The sequence below is a fragment of the Stigmatopora argus genome, chromosome 13 (assembly GCF_051989625.1).
Source record: "Stigmatopora argus isolate UIUO_Sarg chromosome 13, RoL_Sarg_1.0, whole genome shotgun sequence".
NCBI classification, from domain to species: Eukaryota; Metazoa; Chordata; class Actinopteri; order Syngnathiformes; family Syngnathidae; genus Stigmatopora; species Stigmatopora argus.
The window spans coordinates 996,304-1,014,741 of NC_135399.1; the positions used below are offsets into that span (position 1 = coordinate 996,304).

The following is an 18,438-nucleotide window of genomic DNA, read 5'->3' on the forward strand; positions in this document are numbered from 1 at the left end:
CTTTGACACAAAACCTAGCCTTTGACACTCCCAGACACCTAAAGTATAACTGTGAATTTTCATGAAAATCGGTTCAGCCGTTTCAGAGTCCATAGGGATCGAACAGATACACACAGACAAACATGCATTTATATAATAGTTTAGATTTTAATTTGAAATTGCCCTGAAACAGTTGCTCTCCCATGACAAAGTGCATGTAACATTTTTAACTCAATTTTTGCTTAAATGTCACCTGTGAAACTGCAAAACTTTGAGTATGTGAGGAGCCAAGGAGGTCTGCTAGAATGGTTGACCCACCTTACCTGGAAATTATGTAAAAAATCCTTATTTACAGTACCACAAAAATGGGACTTGCAAACTTCATCGGGATACAGACAATATACACTCTCTCTCCACCCTTCAGTGGCTTTGGTGTTCGAGGGAGGGCCGCACTCCCAAGACACATCTACTTTTAAGACTATATGCAAATGCACGTGTGTCATTCTAGACATGTCCCATAGCAAGGTGTCAGGTTTGCCTTTAGACATTCTCAAATGCACGCACATATAAAGAGGAAAATACACTTTTCTGGAATTCTGACTTGAAGGAGAAAAGCTTCCCAACTCCTTTCTGACCTTACATGTCTTTTCTGTTGTTTTATTAAATTTGAGGGCCCTGATTAGATGGACGTCTCAACTCTAAGGGGAGGGGTGAAAACACAAGTGACACGTCCGGGCGTCCAAGTGCGTTGATACATGTGTAGTAAAAACAGACGAGGACCGAAGCGTCAGGAAGCATAGTGGAGCGTCTGTGGTGGATGCAGGTGCAGTTTCCAGACCAGATTACCAGCACTGCAAGATGTTCTGGCTCCAATTTGTTTTGTCCTCTCCCAGAAGTCCAAGGTGTTTTGGATTCTCTTTTTTTAGTCTAGCCAAGGTTTTCAGGAGCAAAGCTTTTACTTCGTTGCAAGCAAGGTGGTAATAATGCGAGCAAAGCAAGTTTAATAGTAAGGCCAAACGTTCTTTACAAGCAAATTGATAATAATATGAAATAAAATCCTGACATAAGGAGATGAGTTGAGAACAAGAGGTGCGATCTTCTCAACAGTCAGGGACAAAGCAACCATTCCTTTCCTGATGTTAGAAATACAAGATCAGATCATGAAGGTAGGGAAAGTAAAAAAAGAAGAAAAGAAAGCAAAAGACGAGGAAGTGGCAGAGAATCAATGAAACATAATAAGCAAAACAGTAACATAATAAAACTGTCGGATACATGCATTTGTGTACTCTCTAAATATTGCACATGATGCTGAATTGCAAACAATACAGAAATAGGTCTAGGTAGTGTTGTGATAACAATTTTGTTCATCCAGCAGCCAGGCTTTTAGATGATTGATAAAGAGGTTCAGAGATGGGAGTTCACGTATTTGCTATTTAGTACTGAGTTCCAGATATGTGAGGCATGAACACAGAAGATGGTTTGGCCAAATGTACTCTTTCTAAAGGGAATTACACAGTCAGCTCTATCTTGTTGATATGTTGGAGAAATTTTTGTTACACATTCTTGCTGTTATAGTCACGGGCAGAGGGCTCCAAAGCAGGCACACACATCTTGATCGTGGCTGTTTTCTATTTATTGTCAATGTACCAGGCCCGGTACAAGGGAAGCAGCGTGGGCGATTCGGTGAACGTGGTGTGGCGGTCGACAGCCGTAAGGTCCGTACAAAGTCAGTGGCAAGGTACAAGAGACGTATATCAGACAGGTCGGTGAACGTGGCGTGGAGGTCAATAGCCGTGAGCTCTGTAGAAGGATCCAATACGAAGTTCAAGGTGCGTGGGCGTAGTCATGGTCCTAGGGCAATAACAGGAAGTCAGAGATCAGGCAACGTGAACAAAGAGGTAGCGCGAGAAAGCACTTAACAGTGAACTGATTAAGATGATCAAGCAACGTGAACAAAGAGGTAGCGCGAGATTGCACTTAACAGTGAACTGATTAAGATGATCAAGCGACGTGGTCAAATTCTGTAGTTAAGTACCATATTTTCACACCTATAAAACGCACCGTCTGATAGGGTGCAGTCTCAGTTGCAGGAATATTTTCTGTTTTTTGTCAATTCATAGGGCGCCTTGTCAGAAAAGGCGCTACCATGACACTAGGCTAGCGTATGTTATGCTAGCCACTAGCATCGGTATCAAACTCACCATCCATTTCGTCAATTCAATACACAACTTTCATAAAGCTACAAGCAACACAATTTACATGTTCACTAACAACTAAATAAAACCATATGACAATGATTACACGACAACAATAGCAACCACATGGTTTATAAACACCTTTGGAACAAACTGACAAGACATACTGAGTGGGCCAGCCCCCACCTTTTGAGTCCCTGCGGTGAGTGGGTGCCCACCAAACTTCTGAGTCTCTGTGGACACACACATTCTCTGCACAGATGATCAGCTCAGAGTTCTATCTACTCCATGTAATGATAGAAACTATTGAGGATCCAAATTGAACACAAACCAGATCCACCAATGCGCTCTCTGGTATTATTTCAGAATCCAGATCCGCCAATGTGTTTTCTGGTATTGTTACAGAACCCAGATCTGCCAATGCGCTCTCTGGTGTTATTACAGAACCCAGATCCGTCAATGCGTTCTCTGGTATTCCTGCAGGATTCAAATCTAACATTGTGAGATCCGCCATTGCGTTCTCTGACATTACAGGATGCGTCACAACCAACGTTCCCTCTAAGCTGCATGCATACGCAAGTGTGCACTACTCTCGTGTTCTCCGCACACAGCAAACATGTAGCGCACAAAATAAAATTCAACCTGAATTGTGAAAAAAAACACATTACAATTATTTTCTGTGCCATTTTGAAACGCAACTCAGGGAGTAGCAGCCTGTCACTGACATTTGACAACAAATGCTAATTACGGATAAAACTATGACTAACACTGTCTCCAGCCAATGTTATGATGCGGTTCACGTCACGTGTGTTTACTTCAGCGCCATGAGTAAATGCTAATGACATTGGTTGGCTGCGTTTGATACACATTATGCGCAGGTGACTCTGTTTGGCAGGTTTGCACATAGCTAACGGTTCGGTTGGAATGCTGCCAACCCTTTATCATGGCGAAACGGGCCAAAGGAAAAAAGGAATGCGGTTCTTTCAAGATGGAATGGCTGTCGGAGTATGTACAAAGAGAAGAACAAGCGTTGAATTTGGGTGAGAAAGTTCTCTGCCAAACATGCAGCAAAGCTAAAGTTGTAAGCGAGTTTTCCGATGGAAAAATATTGTATATAAATGGAAACTTGACTATCTTCAGTGACACATTCAGCAGAAAAGTCATTTGAACGAGAATGAAAAAGGAGGACCGATGTGGAAGGTAAAATTTATAAGGCAGATTTGTGCATATTCTAGTGCCAATTACAGCAATTCCTTGACATACGAGGAATTTGAGATACGAGTAAAATTCCGAGCAAATAATTATCTTAAGATAGGAGACAAATTTTGAGATACAAGCATTCGAGACAGCCAGGTGGCCAAGCCGCGAGAGGCTGCTTATGATTTCAGAACACTGTCTTTCTCGCTCCATTACCCTTATGCAAAGATCTCTACGAGCACTGGGCGGAGCGTTGCATTTTTTCCGTGTTTTTTTGCGTTAGTCAGTGTAGAATTAAGGGAAACACAATGGATCCAAAGCAAGCTGGTGCAATGTGTGGAGCGACGGAAAGGCGTATGATGACAATCGATATTAAGCACAAAATAATAAAAAAACATTAGTAGTGTAGATGTGACTGAGCTGGCTTGCCAATACGTATGGAGAAGCAGAAAGTTCGCATTGAAAGCCGCGGTGGGATACATTAACCTATTTGCCTTGGTTATTGCACAAGAAGGTTTAAATTTAGTGTAAGGTAAGATTAAAACTTTTTTAAGTGTGTACAGGAATCTTAGTTAATTTAAGTTCAATTTAAAGTCTGTTACGTTACGAGCGGATCCATCAAGCCTCTCTCTCTCCCATCCGCGAACGATTGTATTGAATAATGCCTCATTTTATTATTAAACATCATAACCACCAGTTGTTTGTTACTCTTTTAGTAGATGGTGAATTACAACTAATAAAAATGTTTTTCTATTGTAAGATCCTGTTTTTAGGTGTTTTTTCAGAAGGCAGGCGGGAACAAATTAATTTGTATTTAGTTCATTTCTATGGGAAACGTTGATTTGAGATACGAGTAAATCGACATACGAGCTCAGTCCCAGAACGCATTAAGCTCTTATCTCAAGGTATGACTGTCTCAAGATGGGCGGCCCAGCGGCTGAGTGCTTAGCGCGTCGGCCTCGCAGTGGGGGTCCCGGGTTCACATCCAGGTCGGTCCACCTGTGTGCATTTTTTCTCTCTGGCCGGGCTTGCGTGGGTTTTCTCCGGGTAGTCCGGTTTCCTCCCGTATTCCAAAGACATGCATGGTAGGCTGATTGAAAACTCTAAATTGCCCCGAGGTATGAGTATAAGCGTGAATGGTTGTTTGTCTCCTTGTGCCCTGCAATTGGCTGGCTACCAATTAGTGAGGATAAAGCGGTTCAGAAAATGTTTTATTCATATATATTTAATCATTACATTTTATTATGACTAGATCATTTATGGGTAGTAGACACATGCCTCTCAACTTATACGTTTTTCTCGTATTTATACGTTTTTTTTGATAATTTCAAGTTGTCTGTAACAACTTTTGTACATGTAACATTCTTTTGTAAAACCAATCTTGTTTTACCCATTTCGGCTGTAATCCGGATCGTCTCTGTCAGTGGTAGCAGAGGAAAACAGCATCATCAAATGCTAATATTGTCATGCTTTGAGCATGATATGCGCTCGTGCGTCTGTCACTTACAGTTGTGGTCAAAAGTTTACATACACTTGTGAAGAACATAATATCATGGCTCTCTTGAGTTTCCAGTTATTTCTACAACTCTGATTTTTCTCTGATAAAGTGATTGGAACAGATACTTCTTTGTCACAAAAAACATTCATGAAGTTTGGTTCTTTTATGACTTTATTATGGATTAACAGAAAAAGGGATCAAATCTGCTCGGTCAAAAATATACATACAGGAACACGAATTAGCAATTTTGGTGATTTAGAAAGTTGTGTCAGTGAAATGAGCTTCATAGCATGGCCTCTTAACTTCTTGTGCGTGATTGAGTGACTACAGCTGGTGACTTCTCTGAGGCCATTTAAATAGGGCTCATTTGATGCAATCGCCAACAAACACTACAATGGAAAGTCAAAGGAGCTCAGCATGTATCTGAAAAAGTGAATCCTTGACTTGAACAAGTCAGGAAAGTCACTCGGAGCCATTTCAAAGCAGCGGCAGGTCCCAAGAGCAACAGTGCAAACAATTGTTTGTAAGTATAAAGTGCATGGCACCGTTTTGTCACTGCCACGATCAGGAAGAAAACGCAAGCTATCACCTGCTGCTAAGAGAAAATCGGTCAGGAGGGTGAAGAATCAACCGAGAATGACCAAAAAAGCAGATCTGCCAAGAATTAGAAGCTGCTGGAACACAGGTGTCAGTGTCCACAGTCAAGCGTGTTTTGCATCTCCATGGACTGAGAGGCTGCCGTGCAAGAAGGAAGCCCTTGCTCCAAAAGCGGCACCTGACAGGTATGAATACATGCAACTGCTAGGTTTGATACTGGTGTGCCAATATCGAGCATTTATGATGTTGCTCATACTGGTCCACTATGTGCTCAGGGAGGTTGTCTGTGTGCTCAGACATGAAAAATTAGAGGGAACATTGGTCACAACCGTCATTCCCACTTTAGTCAATTGACATTAAATCTTCTTTGGGACAGTCAGTATTTAAGACAAAACAATGTGTCCTACCTTTATTCCATGGCGCTCTACCATCTGTCACCAAAGAGGTTTGAATTCAGAGCCAGGGGAACAGAGCCATCAGGATTTTGAAGGAGACTGAAGAGTGTTTGTGTTTGAGGGGGACATCCGAGCCACACACTGGATCATGGTCGTGAGCTCCAACACTCGTTCATCAGCTTTGACGGTGGTGGCCAACTTGGTGAAGTAAGCGGTCAAAATCACATGGTGAGGTCCGTCCCAACTTGGTGATGACCAGCACTTTCTTTTTATCTTCTTGACGAGTACCAGGTTGCCTGGGGACAGGACCTACTCTGTGGGAGACTGAGAAGATGTCGGCAGATCATTTGCATTTATCACAGTTCTTTCTTGGAACATTTTGCATAACCACTGAGTGACAGAATCTGTTTCTCCTGTCTCCTCCACCACCAGTCTGAGTCTTACTGTTCCATTGGTTCTTTCAATGAGTCCAGCACTTTGGGCGCGGCAAGCGCAATGATACCTCAGGTCGATTCCAAGATGCCGTCCAATAGCTTGGATCAAGCGGCTCACGAAGTGAGCACAACCATCACTCTAAATGACTCGTGATATTCCATGGCTTGGAATGACCTTTTGCATATGGTTTTGGCAACTGCCCTGGCGTCAGCTTTCTTGGATGGGCATATCTCAACCCACTTGGCAAGCACGTCAATGATCACAAAACAGTACTTGTATGTGCCACTTTGGTCCATTTTGATGAAATCCATGTTCAGAACCTCGAAGGTCCTCTAGGTCCATGTTTGCCTTGTTCCGCGCTTGGGTCGTTCATTGCCTTGAGAGTTGGGTCTACAGCAGGTAAGACAGTTTCTGCAACAAAAAAAAATTAAAGTAGGTTTGGAGACCTCTGGGACTATACTATCCCTCCTCTTGAGACATGGCTCCTCCAATGGCTCAATTTGGCAATCACTTCAAACAATGATCGTGGAACGCATAGCTTGTTTGCATAGAGGCCGTTCTTGTGTTGAGTGGCTCCTTCTGTTTCCCATTGTAGTTTCTCTTTTTCTGGTCCCCTCTGTAAGAAGGTTTAGTCTCAATTGAAACGCTTTCACCTTTTTTGCAGATGGAGACAATAAAACCTATATAAAAGAGTTTCTTTCCAATCAATATTGGAGTGGTTGCTGTTTTGTTTTATTACGTCAGAAAGTTTATCTCACCTGTCTCCTCAAACGTTTCAACTGAGAGAACCTTCTTACAGTGCAAAAGGTGGATCCATAGGCCCCTCTCGGCTATTTTCACGTCTGCTGGTTGGTCAGCAACACTTGGTATGGACGTTCCCACTGTATGTCGTTGGTAGTGCTTCTTCTTTATACTGTAGGTTGAGCACCCAGGCTCCTGACACCACCGTTGGTCCATTTCCTGTTGAGAAGCAAAATCTCCTTCTGCTAACCCAAATTCAATGCGTTTCCTTAAAATATTTTCTTTTTTTTCTTTCTTTTTCTTTTTCAGTGCCCTCAAATTCCCCGTTTTCCAGAGTAGGTTATTTGTTCCTCAAGTTTCACATTTGGAGTACTGCTGCTGCATTTTCATCAAAAATTTCATTTGAAAAAATATTTTTTCCATAATTTGTCACCGCCATCCCTGAAAAAGGGCTTATTGGCGATTTCAGAAATTGATTCCAAATTTCTAAATCCTTTTCCACCTTGATATCTAACCGATTGATTATATCTTGGTGGCCAGCCAATCAAAAACACAAAAAGAAAGACAACCATTCACGCTCACACTCATAATAAGGGGAATTTAGTGTTCAACCAGTCTCAGGACAAAACAGGAAGTCTTCTGTGCAATGTCTTTCCTTTTTTTCCTCAATCTCTCTCTGTCTGTCTCTCTCTGTCACTCTCTGTCACTCTCTGTCACTCTCTGTCACTCTCTGTCACTCTCTGTCACTCTCTGTCACTCTCTGTCACTCTCTGTCACTCTCTGTCACTCTCTGTCACTCTCTGTCACTCTCTGTCACTCTCTGTCACTCTCTGTCACTCTCTGTCACTCTCTGTCACTCTCTGTCACTCTCTGTCACTCTCTGTCACTCTCTGTCACTCTCTGTCACTCTCTGTCACTCTCTGTCACTCTCTGTCACTCTCTGTCACTCTCTGTCACTCTCTGTCACTCTCTGTCACTCTCTGTCACTCTCTGTCACTCTCTGTCACTCTCTGTCACTCTCTGTCACTCTCTGTCACTCTCTGTCACTCTCTGTCACTCTCTGTCACTCTCTGTCACTCTCTGTCACTCTCTGTCACTCTCTGTCACTCTCTGTCACTCTCTGTCACTCTCTGTCACTCTCTGTCACTCTCTGTCACTCTCTGTCACTCTCTGTCACTCTCTGTCACTCTCTGTCACTCTCTGTCACTCTCTGTCACTCTCTGTCACTCTCTGTCACTCTCTGTCACTCTCTGTCACTCTCTGTCACTCTCTGTCACTCTCTGTCACTCTCTGTCACTCTCTGTCACTCTCTGTCACTCTCTGTCACTCTCTGTCACTCTCTGTCACTCTCTGTCACTCTCTGTCACTCTCTGTCACTCTCTGTCACTCTCTGTCACTCTCTGTCACTCTCTGTCACTCTCTGTCACTCTCTGTCACTCTCTGTCACTCTCTGTCACTCTCTGTCACTCTCTGTCACTCTCTGTCACTCTCTGTCACTCTCTGTCACTCTCTGTCACTCTCTGTCACTCTCTGTCACTCTCTGTCACTCTCTGTCACTCTCTGTCACTCTCTGTCACTCTCTGTCACTCTCTGTCACTCTCTGTCACTCTCTGTCACTCTCCGTCACTCTCTCTCTCTGCCTCAATCTCTTCGCACTCCTTCAGCTGCTTTTTCGACACTTTCTTTTCTATGCACTTGCAATAATCTTTTCTTCATGCTTACAAAACTATTTTCTATTCATTTACTAAAATCTTTTCTTCAACATTTCCCTTTCTACGTTCATCAAACCTTCCACATCCTTCAACAGAAATCAAAGGGTGAACTCACGATCTTTCTCGTTCCAAACCTGCCCTGGTTCAGAGGGACCCATCACCAGATCATTGGAGTGGCGAGGGAACAGCTGTTGGGTTGATCCTTTCAATGGAGGGATGGAGGATGTTGTCGATAGTCTTTATTTTGCCCTTCGTCATGCTCCGTCGCTGCTCTGGCAATTGTTGGCATGTTGGGTCCCAGGTATGGGCACCAAAGTATGATAGATCTGTAATACAACTTCAGGAAAAGGTTAAGAAAGAGTGAGATCAATTTAATAGGAAATAGGTTCATTACCAGACTGCAGGATGGGGAGAGAGCTCAAACAGCTGTGAACACGCTCACAGTCTGTTGTCCTTGCAACTCTCTCTCTCCGAATGAACAGTGGGTCAGTCTTTATATAGGCAAACAGGGTAATATTTCTAAGACAGCGATGTAGGACAGATTTTATGCAAACAAAACTTTGGGATAATATGTTAGACATTTGCAGGTTTAACTTTGTGCAAACAAAATATTTTTATAGCTCACACAAATTGCCGCAGCCTATCTTATATTGCGCAACGTGAACAAACAATTACAAAGCAAGTTGGCCACATCGCGCAATACAGGCAAACAATTGCAAAGCCAGTTAACCAGCCTATCTTACATTTCGCGATGAGAACAAACAATTGTAAAGTCAGCAGCCAGCCTATCTTACATTCCACGATCTTAACAAACAATTGCAAAGTCAGCAGCCGGCCTATCTTACATTCCACGATCTTAACAAACAATTGTAAAGCCAGTTTGGCCACATGGCGCGACATGAACAAAAAAATATTAAGCCAGTTGGCCAGTCTATCCCACAATTATTGTAGCGCACTGTCTTTTTTGCTGCATCTTTTTCGTGTATAACAGATATCTATGAGCACTGGGCGGAGCGTTGGATTTTTTTCAGTGTTTTTTTCCGTCACTCAGCGCGAATGCCGGAGCGATCGCTAATACGAGCTATATGTTACTTCTGGTTGGCTGCTCATAAGAACATCAGGGGCACTGGCTCCGCAACTCATTTAGTAATATCTCTGGTTGCAACTCTCTCTTTGTAATGTCTCTGCGAGCACTGGGCGGAGCGTTGCATTTTTTTCAGTGTTTTTTCCCCCTTAGCCTGTTAGCTCCTGTTGGCGGAGCGATCGCTAGTTCAAGACTACTTCTCGTTGGCAAGTGGTCGTGCGTTATCCTACTGTGAGGACATTTGTGTGCATCATTTTCGGAATGTTTTGAAGGGCAAACAGCCCATCGATACTAAAAGTCAGGTTGGAGGCGGGGCAAACAGAGCCAACCCGGCCGGAAGAATGGTATAAAAATGTAAAACAAAGCCAGTGGCCAGTGTATCCCACAATTCCCTCCTGCTGTGACTATAAAAACATCGAAATTTCTAAAACGTGTTTTTAGCGTGTGGGTGTAGCGTGCAAGAACTATATATCCCAGCAGTCACTGCGCACCGGAACCCGGAAATAGACTGCTTCCGGTAGCCAGCGCTATTGCGTTTCGATGTTCATCCATATATAATATATATGCGTCTAAAAAAACGGTGCGTGCTTTGTGTGTTTAAAATACAGAAATAGCACTCGTTACTGACACTGTGGCTAAAAATACGATACACCGAACAGTCGTGAAAATACGGTAAATACAAATTAATTTGTTCCCAAATCGTAACAAATAACTAGTGGTTATTATGTTTAATACTAAAATGAGACATTATTCAGTACAACGCGGAGGGGAGAGACAGACTTGACGAATGCACTGGCAACATAACATAAACTTTAAATTTAACTTAAATGGACATAGATTCCTAAACACACATTTTTTTTAATCTTGCGTTGCACTAAATTTAAACCTTCTTTTGCAATAAAAGCCGATCGGGACGGCCGCCAGAAAAATAAAGTCGAGGTCCTACCCGCCCTCCCCGCCAGCATTTTTCTGTCATGGATATTCAGCTTTGGGACGTCTGGGATCCATCCATTAGAGGGGGCGTACTGTTAGGATTGGCTTGTTATTGTTTTTCCATTGCTTTCTCCCTGAGTTCTGATGTTCGTTACCCTACTCTAGTTTGTCCCTCCTGTCTTGCCGTTGCTTTCGCGCAGCTGCACGTCATTTAGAGTTAGTTCCTGTTTTGTGTATTTAAACCCCACTGATTGTGATGTCATTTGTCAGATCGTCTTTTGGCTGGACTGTTAGTCCATCGAAGGCACTCGGTCACAGCTTGCTCAAAGCATAGCATGAGTTCAAAGACGCAACGATGAACGGCGGTCAAAAGTATATAAGAGAATCTTGAAACATGGAGAGTTGTTGTAGACCGTGAGCCTGTGGAAGGCACTCGGCTACAGCTTCCTCCAAACATGAGTTCAAGCACACAACGACAAACGGTGGTAAAACGGACATATGAGAATCTTGAAACATGGAGTTTTTGTTTTTTGACAACCAATGAGAGCCCAGTAGAGTGTAGTGAATGTGCCAAGCAAGAAGCAATGCATCCGCGAAAAGTTTAAGATAAAATAACGGATATAGGAAATGTAAATGACCTTTTCGTACCTTGGATCTTGATTTTGTATCTTGAGTCACTAATTTGCATCCCAACAGCTTTCATAACCTGAAAATTTCGTACCTAGAGGCATTCGCAAGAAGAGGTTTGACTGTATTTAAATCATGATTGTACTGAGATCCTTCGACCCTTCGTGGCTTCAACTTTTGCGGCTTCACGACATCGCAGATTTTTTTCATGAAGTATTAAAAAAAGTTCATAAAAATATCAAAATCCACGTTGAAACTCGCAAGCGGAAGACAGAGGAAAAATTACGGAAATCAAGGAAATGCTCCTTTCAGCGCTGAAGAAGCAATATACCATAGGAGAATGGGCGCGCCGAATATCATATAAAGTGCCGAGATGCACTAAGTCTTGCCATTTCCTGTTTTGTTGCGAGTGTATTTCACATCGCACACATCACCTCACTCAAGAGCAATGTTCCCTCTAATTTTTCATATGTCTGAGCACACAGACAACCTCCCTGAGCACATAGTGGACCAGTGTGAGCAACATCATAAATGCTCGATGTTGGCACACACCAGTATTACACCTAGCAGGTGCATGTATACATACCTGTCAACCTCGGCCAACTGCTCCCCTTATTAATGATATCAATTATCCGTAATAAGCAATAATAAACCATACAAACGCAACACAGCACATTTTTATTCAAATAGTCTATAATTTTCCCCAAAGTGTACGGGGTGCCATTAGCCTTTTGTAGGCACTAAATTCAAGATTCTGTAGATGTGTCTGGGTAGCTTGCTTGTTGACATGCTATAATTGAAAATGTCAGGTTTAAACACCAAACATTTGTATCACCAATCTGAAAGAAGGAAGACACAGAGAATTGAGTTAGTTTTTACTTGCAAGGAGAGTGCCCGGAGACTGCTCTGTCACATTGCTCCCGCCACACTCTGAGGAAGTCTCCGCTCGCCTTGTCTTTTATTGTGTTTCGGGAGTGCCCTAGTTACATGAAGTTTCAAGCTGATAAAGGGAAAAAGGGGGTTGTATCCCAGTTGAAAAGGGTTTGTTGCATGACCACATGTTCCTTCAAGGTAACACTTACATTCTCTTTCCCCTTCTCCCGTAATCTTCACACAATAGTTCAAACGGGCGCCTGACCCCTGGAGCCGTTCCTCTTTGTTGAATAAGGTGAAACTTCCTGCAGGCCAGGGCGCCCTAAATTATATGAGCAAGCATTTTCACACTCTAACCCAGAAGCAGGATAACTTATAATTTACAATAGTTCCAACAGAAAATGAGCAAGATCTCCTCATCCACTGTGAGCAAGATGGATGGAAAAGCCAATTAATTCATCAGGAAGTGGCTAGGTCTACCACGGTGCCTTTCCGAAATGGGCCTCTTTGGAAGGAATGCACTGCAACTGCCACTGCAGTCTATCAGTCTGGGCTACAGGCAAGAGAAGTCTAGGCTGGTTCTCGAGCTAAGAGAGTCCACTGACCAGTTAGTAAGGAACGCCAACATCACGGTTCCCACTAGCCGGAAGTGGAACGCCCAGGTTGACCAAGCCATCAATAGACTGTAGCATCAGGAGATCATGGGCAGAGTTCAGGCAGGAATAGCATGGCTACGATAGGGAGAAGCACCGCGATTCTGGTCTAGAGCTAACCGTAAGGAGAGGAAGGAGATGGTGGTGGCATAGCTGACAAAGATAGGGGAAGAGCGCTACAAGATGAAGACCATGTCGCAGGAAGCTGGACAACCTGGGAAGAAGTTGTCAACCGAAACATCAGTTGGTCCGACCTGTGAAAGATCCCGCAGGTAAGGATCAGCTTCCTCATTCGCGCAACCCGCGTCACGCTTCCCTGTGCTTGTAACCTCCACCAATGGTTCGGGAAGGAGGAATGCTGCACACTTTGCAACGCTCCCAACGCTAGCCTCCAGTGTAGTTGGCGCCCTGATCAGGTCCTGAGGAAACTAGCCGAAGTGCTGGAGAGACGCCGACAGAGCAGTAAAAATTCACCACCAGCAGAGATCCATGCCAACTTCGTCATTGAAGGGGGGGAAAGAGATACACCAGGCCAAGAGAGACACTAAGGCCCTTTTCCCATGGTCAGGAGTGGGACATGAGGGTTGATCTCAACTGCCAGCTCCGATTCCCCACGGATATCATCACATCACTCCGCCCAGACATTATGGTATGGTCCTCCAAGGCAAGAGCAGTGCACCTCATAGAACTAACAGTAACATAAGAGGAGGGGATTGAGGCCGCTTTTGAGCACAAGAAGGCCAAATACTTGGAGCTGGTAGCAGAGTTCCAGGAAATTGGCTGGAAGTGCACTATCTACCCAGTCGAGGTCAGCTCCCAAGGCTAGGTCAGGCTGTCAAACACACGCCTCCTGAGGGACGCAGGGGTGTCTGGAGGCAGTTTGAGGAAGGCCATAAAAGAGCTGGCATAGGAGGTAGAGAAATGCAGCTTTTGGCTCTGGCTTAAGAGGAAGGACAGGAGCTGGGAAAACAACAGCTAACCCCAACACCGGCTGCAGGAGACAACAGTGATCAGCTGCAGGGGGTGACAGGGAGACTTCTCTGTCACTGCTCCGCCACCAGGAGATGTTCCAGGTTTAAAGGAGCGAAACATCAATGAACGGTGGTTCCTGGCTGATGACCCTGTAGCTGACCCACGGGTACTGGAGGTGCAACAGGCAGCAATGCCAAGCAGGAAAAAACACCTCCCTGTACAACAAAAGGGTCCATACACTTGTGAAGAACATAATGTCATGGCTCTCTTGAGTTTACAATTATTTCTACAACTCTGATTTTTCTCTGATAGAGTCATTGGAACAGATACTTCTTTGTCACAAAAACATTCATGAAGTTTGGTTCTTTTGTGACTTTATTATGGGTGAACAGAAAAAAGTGATCAAATGTGCTGGGTCAAAAATATACATACAGCAGGGCTAATATTTGGCAACATGTCCCTTGGCCATTTTCACTTCAACTAGGTGCTTTTGGAAGCCATCCACAAGCTTCTGGTCCAATCTTTGACCACTCCTCTTGACAGAATTGGTGCAGTTCAGTTAAATTTGATGGCTTTCTGACATGAACTTGTTTCTTCAGCATTGTCCACAAGTTCTCAATGGGGTTTCAGTCAGGACTTTGGGAAGGCCATTCGAAAACCTTAATTCTAGCCCAATTTAGCCATTCCATTACCACTTTTGATGTGTGTTTGGGGTCATTGTCCTGTTGGAACACCCAACTGCGCCCAAGACCCAATCTTCGGGCTGATGACTTTAGGTTATCTTGAAGAATTTGAAGGTAATCCTCCTTCTTCATTATCCCATTTACTCTCTGTAAAGCGCCAGTTCCATTGGCAGGCAAACAGCCCCACAGCATAATACTATCACCACCGTGCTTGACGGTAGGCGTGGTGTACTTGGGGTTAAAGGCCTCACCTTTTCTCCTCCAAACATATTGCTGGGCATTGTGGCCAAACAGCTCGTTTTCGTTTCGTCTGACCATCGAACTTTCCTCCAGAAGGTTTTATCTTTGTCCATGTGATCAGCAACAAACTTCAGTCGAGCCTTAATGTGCCGCTTTTGGAGCAAGGGCAGATCTTTTTGGTGATTCTCGGTTCAATCTTCACCCTCCTGACCGATTTTCTCTCAGCAGCAGGTGATAGCTTGCGTTTTCTTCCCGATCGTGGCAGTGACAACACAGTGCCATGCACTTTATACTTACAAACAATTGTTTGCAGTGTTGCTCTTGGGACCTGTAGCTGCTTTGAAATGGCTCCAAGTGACTTTCCTGACTTGTTCAAGGCAAGGATTCGCTTTTTCAAATCCATGCTGAGCTCCTTTGACTTTCCCATTGTAGCGTTTGTTGGCGTTTGCATCAAATGAGCCCTATTTAAATGGCCTCAGAGAAGTCACCAGCTGTAGTCACTCAATCACTCACAAGAAGTTAAGAGGCCATGCTATGAAGCTCATTTCACTGACACAACTTTCTAAATCACCAAAATTGCTAATTAGTGTTCCTGTATGTATATTTTTGACCCAGCAGATTTGATCCCTTTTTCTGTTAATCTATAATTAAGTAATAAAAGAACCAAACTTCATGAATGTTTTGGTGACAAAGAAGTATCTGTTCCAATCACTCTATCAGAGAAAAATCAGAGTTGTAGAAATAACTGGAAACTCAAGAGAGCCATGATATTATGTTCTTCATATTATGTTCTTCACAAGTGTATGTAAACTTTTGACCACAACTGTAAGTGACAGATGCACGAGCGCATATCATGCTCAAAGCATGACAATATTAGCATTCGATGATGCTGTTTTCCTCTGCTACCACTGACAGAGACGATCCGGATTACAGCCGAAATGGGTAAAACAAGATTGGTTTTACAAAAGAATGTTACACGTACAAAAGTTGTTACAGACAATTTGAAATTATCAAAAAACGTAAAAATACGATTAAAACGTATAAGTTGAGAGGCATGTGTCTACTACCCATAAATGATCAAGCCCTAATAAAATGTAATGATTAAATATATATGAATAAAACATTTTCTGAACCGCTTTATCCTCACTAAGGTTGTAGGGGCTGCTGGAGCCTATCCCAGGTGACTTTAGGCTAGATGCAGGGGACACTCTGAATTGGTAGCAGCCAATCGTAGGCCACAAGGAGACAAACAACCATTCACGCTCACACTCATACCTTGGGGCAATTTAGAGTGTCCAATCAGCCTACCATGCATGTCTTTGGAAACCGGACTACCCGGAGAAAACCCACGCAGGCCCAGCCGGGGAAAAATGCACACAGGTGGACCGACCTGGATGTGAACCCAGGACCCCCACTGCGAGGCCGACGCGCTAAGCGCTCAGCCGCTGGGCCGCCCATCTTGATACAGTCATACCTTGAGATAAGAGCTTAATGCGTTCTGGGACTGAGCTCGTATGTCGATTTACTCGTATCTCAAATCAACGTTTCCCATAGAAATGAACTAAATACAAATTAATTTATTCCTGCCCTCTGAAAAACCACCTAAAACAGGATATTACAATAGAAAAACATTTTTATTGGTTGTAATTCACAATCTACTAAAAGAGTAACAAACAACTAGTGGTTATGACGTTTAAAAATAAAATGAGAAATTATTCAATACAATGGGGAGTTCGCGGATGGTAGAGAGAGAGAGAGAGAGAGATGCTTGACGGATTCGCTCGTAACGTAACAAACTTTAAATTTAACTTAAATGAACTAAGATTCCTGTACACACAAAAGTTTTAATCTTACGTTACACTAAATTTAAACCTTCTTGTGCAATAACCAAGGCAAAGAGGTTAATGTATTCCACCGAGGCTTTCAAGGCGAACTTCCTGCTTCTCCATACGTATTGGCGTGCCAGCTCAGTCACATGTACACTCGTGTTTTTTAATTATTTCGTGCTTAATATCGATTGTCATCATACACCTTTTCGGCACACTACACATTGCACCAGCTTGCTTTGGATCCATTGTGTTTCCCTTAATTCTACACTGACTAACGCAAAAAAACACGGAAAAAATGCAACGCTCCGCCCAGTGCTCGTAGAGATCTTTGCATGAGGGCGATGGAGCGAGAAAGACAGTGTTCTGAAATCATAAGCAGCCTCTCGCGGCCTGGCCACCTGGCTGTCTCGAATGCTCGTATCTCAAAATTTGTCTCGTATCTCAAGGTAAATATTTGCTCGGAATTTTACTCGTATCTCAAATTCCTCGTATGTCAAGGTATTACTGTAATTGGCACTAGAATATGCACAAATCTGCCTTATAAATTTTACCTTTCACGTCGGTCCTTCTCCTTTCTCATTCTCGTTCAAATGACTTTTCTGCTGAATGTGTCACTGAAGATAGTCAAGTTTCCATTTATATACAATAGTTTTCCATCGGAAAACTCGCTTACAACTTTAGCTTCGCTGCATGTTTGGCAGAGAACTTTCTCACCCAATTTCAACGCTTGTTCTTCTCTTTGTACATACACCGACAGCCATTCCATCTTGAAAGAACCGCATTTCTTTTTTCCTTTGGCCCGTTTCGCCATGATAAAGGGTTGGCAGCAGCCCAACCGAACCGTTAGCTATGTGCAAACCTGCCAAACAGAGTCACCTGCAAATAATGCGTATCAAACGCAGCCAACCAATGTCAGTAACATTTACTCACGGCGCGGAAGTAAACGCACGTGACGTGAAACGCATCATAACATTGGCTGGAGACAGTGTTAGTCATAGCTTTATCCGTAATTAGCATTTGTTGTCAAATGTCAGTGACAGGCTGCCACTCCCTGAGTTGTGTTTCAAAATTGCACAGAAAATAATTGTAATGTGTTTATTTTTGTTACGTCCACGCCTGAGACGCTTTCGGCGAGGAAAGGATTAGGACCCAGTCGCGGGGAAGCAGGTGAGGATGAGGCAATTTGTGCTCATAACAACGAATTTAATAACTTAGAAGGGACCTTACAAAACAACAAGGACTTGTGAAATGAAAACGAAACCAAACTGGAACATGGAGAACAAGTGGTATCTAGGAGAAAGAGCGTGGCAGCATTTGTATTTTTGCATAGACTCGGAAACATAGTAATAATAGGGGTGATTTTACTTTGCGTTTTTTTTATTATCGCGGCCATGTCTGGTCTAAATTATCTGCGAAAAACGAAGGATTAGTGTATGTTGCACATAGGTAACCACAACAAGCTATAACTACAACACTAGCAGTTAAACCCTGAAATTTGGCGACACAGTTCTGCCTAAGGAAGCACTGGCAAAGTTATATGTCTCAATCCAACTGTAGGTGGCCTTAAGTGGTCAAAAAGTGCTCCAACGGAAAAGTGAAACTTGGCGAGTTAACAGCTTCGCTGTATCAGTTTACGCTGTCACAAAAACCCATGGAGAACAAACAGCCCATAGTAAGAAACAGTTTCAAGTTTCACAATGATATTTGAAACAGAGACCTAGTTAAGAAAAATCTGCCACAAACACAAATGAATTTGACAATGAAAAACTAGTTCAGGATGGTGAAGATAGAGAAG

At 43.2% G+C, this 18,438-nt stretch overlaps 1 long non-coding RNA gene across 2 annotated transcripts; it reads right to left on the reverse strand.

Moving 5' to 3' along the window:
* Window positions 1-184: 184 nt before the first annotated feature.
* On the reverse strand, window positions 185-17,815 carry LOC144086978 (uncharacterized). Of its 2 annotated transcripts, XR_013304619.1 has the most exons (5): window positions 17,358-17,815; window positions 17,195-17,257; window positions 8,865-9,086; window positions 5,874-6,707; window positions 185-1,830 (listed from the first exon to the last, which is right to left on the reverse strand). It is a non-coding gene; the product is annotated as an uncharacterized LOC144086978 (long non-coding RNA). The 2 variants fall into 2 exon arrangements; XR_013304618.1 differs by having other exon boundaries at window positions 17,195-17,815.
* Window positions 17,816-18,438: the final 623 nt, after the last annotated feature.